This window comes from Rhipicephalus microplus, chromosome 9 (genome assembly GCF_043290135.1).
Source record: "Rhipicephalus microplus isolate Deutch F79 chromosome 9, USDA_Rmic, whole genome shotgun sequence".
In the NCBI taxonomy this organism is placed as follows: domain Eukaryota; kingdom Metazoa; phylum Arthropoda; class Arachnida; order Ixodida; family Ixodidae; genus Rhipicephalus; species Rhipicephalus microplus.
Genome location: NC_134708.1, coordinates 89,928,329 through 89,932,285, shown reverse-complemented (window position 1 = coordinate 89,932,285; position 3,957 = coordinate 89,928,329).

The window sequence follows — 3,957 nt, the reverse complement described above, 5'->3', positions numbered from 1 at the left end:
TTCAACTCTGTGCATGCAACATACACGTACATATATTCAGCGTAATTTCATTACGTGTCGCTCAACAAAAACAATGGCAACATGGGCACTTTCCCTTTGCATGCTCCTCATAACGTCAATTTTCAGGTACGTGGGATCTGCCGAATTTTTTTTCGTCAAACCATTTTGCCTCTTCATACTAATTTTGGTTACCGCAAGACTGATCACGAGAGCATCCAGACGTCGGTGGTAAGATAGATAGGTAGATAGATAGATAGATAGATAGATAGATAGATAGATAGATAGATAGATAGATAGATGCTAAAAGTGCTTGCCGGGAGCATAGAAATGCATTGCATTTAAAAAGGCTGACATTGACTGCTGTTATTCTACCCAACATCTCCTTCGGTGCTATGGCGACTACGTGCTCGCGAATTTCCGAGGCTCGAACGAAACATTTGAGTTCCTACGCGAATAGGTTGAAAACTTTGATTTCAGCCTAGTTATAAATGCAAGCTTTAATTCTTAGGCTTTCAGACCAAGTGCCAAGTTTTTGTAAGCAATGATCACTTAAGAATGCCAGCCTACAAAATAAAATACATCTGTCTAGACACTAGTGACCATTTTGAAGCAAGTACTAAGATTTCTAGATTTTTCATAATAGGGTAGGTCTATAAAGTTGACGTGTTGCCGAACCTCCTAACTCATATTGCACTCATTTAAAATGATATTTCGCTTAGGGACATCGAAAATTCTTTCGCTTGCGCAATGAATAAAGAGAAATCAGATCTGATGATTATTAAAAGAGCACAGTCATCAAATATCAAAAAAGTGTGCACTAGCATTAAGGGCTCCTTCATATAACAAGCAACCTTATTCAATATTTAAGCACATTTTCGCTTATTCAGGTCCATTGCACTCCTACTGAAGTGTTAAGAAAGCTTGCCAAGTTTTAACGAAAAATTTTTATTAGTAAAAGTGTTGCGACCATTTGCGTAAGAGCAAAAATGTCAGAAATAAATGTTTCGAGAATGTTGACCGAGAAGTATCGAAATTGGTGCACTGCTTAAGCAAAGTGATGACAACCGCTAGAACTCTCTAAATCTGGGGCCAGACTCATTGTGCACCTTACGTTTATGTGCCTTCACTTGAGCCACAACCTTTGTTCGCCGCATGAGTGGCTCGTTTTGGAGCATGAGTATCATAACAGGCGTTCCGTGTTGCAGCGCTGATCATTTGTGCTTTAAGCATTTGCCCTGTAAAATTCTTAATCGACTGGACTAGGTGTATCAATAACAACTATGCTTCTGTTATCATTGCTTAAATGATGCACAGCGTCAAATAAAGCAACCTTTATGGTTTACAGGATCACGTGCCTATCCTTGAGTTTCAACAACAAATGTGCCTCGTTACGTGACTACGAGGTGAGAAGTTGGAGCCTTTTGTGAAGAAAAATGGTGTGTTGAACACGCCTTTAGGTCGTCAGCAGTTGTTCCTATTTGATACAATCGCTAAATAACCAACAAAGAACTACACATCAGGTTAACGTTATTATGAACAACCGACTAGCACTTTCAGCTTCGGTTTTGTTGGTTATTGGTGGTTTCAAACTTTTGCTTACATATTTTGAAAAAAAAATCATAGACAGGAAACTTCGGTATAAAATTGGTGCGCACTAAATTGCTCATTTACCGCAAACAAAGCAGAAGCGGCCATCTTGAAAAAAAGATCGCTTCTTCCTTTTGGCCTCAAACCTTACACCACGGGATGTTTGTATATCCCTTATTTTAGAGCTTCGTGTGAGCTAGTTCTGCGTGTGAGCTAGTTCTGCGTAATCTTCCCCCTTGTTCTGCGTAAATGCTAGCGTAACTCACATAGGTCAATAAACTGAACCATGAATTAACCTAGTCAGAGTCTGAGGGGTAATATTTTGATTAGTTTGGGTACGAGTGAGTCCAGTGGAGAAAAACCATATTCAGTCTGCGTTCGAGTGATTGCAGTGAAGAAAAAAATTCTAGGGCTCCTAGTGAGCTCTGATAAGAGCAAATTGTGCTTTTAGGGAGCCTGCTTAGCTTCGATTTATCGGCCGCACTAAGGCCTCACTTATCAAAAAGGTAGAATTTTTAGTTCCTTCCCAAATGGCACCTTTCACTAAGTTATAATATCGAAGTCGTTAGTGACATTTGCCAAAATGTTCAAGGTTTCAAAACCGACAACCCTACAGGGTGAAGTCGGTATGGTAACAAGAGCTATGTGAAAATGGGAAAAATGATTGAAGTCACAGTTATGAGTAATGTATATGAGTGAAACATCAATGCAAAGTTTCTTGCGGGACACTGATGGCTGTGGGTGAAGGATGAATTTCTTCTTAACAACCATCTGCAGTGAATGGTGAAATACGCTTTTATAATGTAAGGTCGAGTTGGAAATACGTACAATTTTTTAGCGACTCGACCTTAATAACAGCGCAAGAGTGGCCAAACGCCATCAAGAACAAGCTTTCAACTTGTTTCAAGATGCTTGAAAAACGAAGCGAGAAAAGAGATTAAAACATTCAGCCCTTCTCTACAGATTTATACATTGCAAGAATGACATCACAAGGTGTATTGTTGTAATACCATTTCTTCATTGTATGTTGAAATGTCAAAGCAGGAGGCTTGCAGTAGAGTACCGATAGTTGAATTGCGCAAATTAATACTAACAATAGATTACAAACTTTGTAGGCTGTTTTACATTGAAAGCTCTTTCAGCTTTTAAGGCTAAGCTGGCAAATGGAGGGCTGATAGCTCCCACTCTTGAATATTGATTTTTTTTGTAAGAAAAAAAAACAAGGGTGGCTTTGGCTTGCTTAAAAACATGGAGTCCATGCACATAATATTTAAAGAAAAAAATGTAAAAAATGGCTCCTTGTGTAAGCGGAGGTGCCTGTTATATATGTGTGTAAGCAGAATTGCACGCTAGAGTTTCAAGCGTAGATAACTATTCGAGGGATGTGTGTTCATAGTAATTGTGTCACCTCAAATTCATGCCCCGCCACGGTGGTCTAGAGGCTAAGGTACTCGGCTGCTGACGCGCAGGTCACGGTATGTAATCCAGGCTGTGGCGGCTGCATTACCGATGGAGGCGGAAACATTGTTGGCCCGTGTACTCAGATTTGGGGGCACGGTAAAGAACATCAGGTGGTCGGAATTTTCGGAGCCCTCAACGACGGCATCTCTCATAATCATGTGGTGGTTTAGGGACACTAAACCCCACAAATCAATCAATTATCAACCTCAAATTCACGTTGTCTCCCCAATACACGTTGTCATGTCAATCAACCTTATCGATAAAACAAAACGTGAGATGCATACGAAGTCGGGTAGCCGTGGTAATTTTGGCTACAAGAAATACACAGAGATAGCGATACACACCCAACAGAATTTTGGCGTGTACTAGATAACGTGGGCCAAGTCTCTAATGGTACAAGCTTGTTGTCAGAAAGAAATGTTCAATTGCGTTACATATCATCTTGTGCGGCCTGGTTAGATGTGTTGCGTTAAAATACCTGTTGTTAGCGTTTATTTGCTAGTATGGGCTGGCACTCAACTACTACCTCACATATTCTCAAGTGCTGTCTCCTATTTTTTAGTATACTCTAATGCTTCCACATTTATGATTGACGTAAACTGGAGTTAGCTGACTAATAGAGTGGCTTCGCGCATGCGTTACATATAGTGCAGCTAAAAGCTTTTATGAGATCACAACATGGGTCACGTGCGCCGCAATGATTGTCCGGCGCTACCACTGGGGTCTGTAACCACTATCGCTGCAATTAAGAAAAAAGTCAAATAAAAACACCAAGGACATACTGGGATTCTAACACAGTTACACTGCGCGCCAGCCCAGTATTCCACGCCGGTGCTTGGTACACGGTCGCAAACAATCTTTAGGCACACTTGATGTCGGGAAAAAATCACTTTCATATGAAAAATAAAA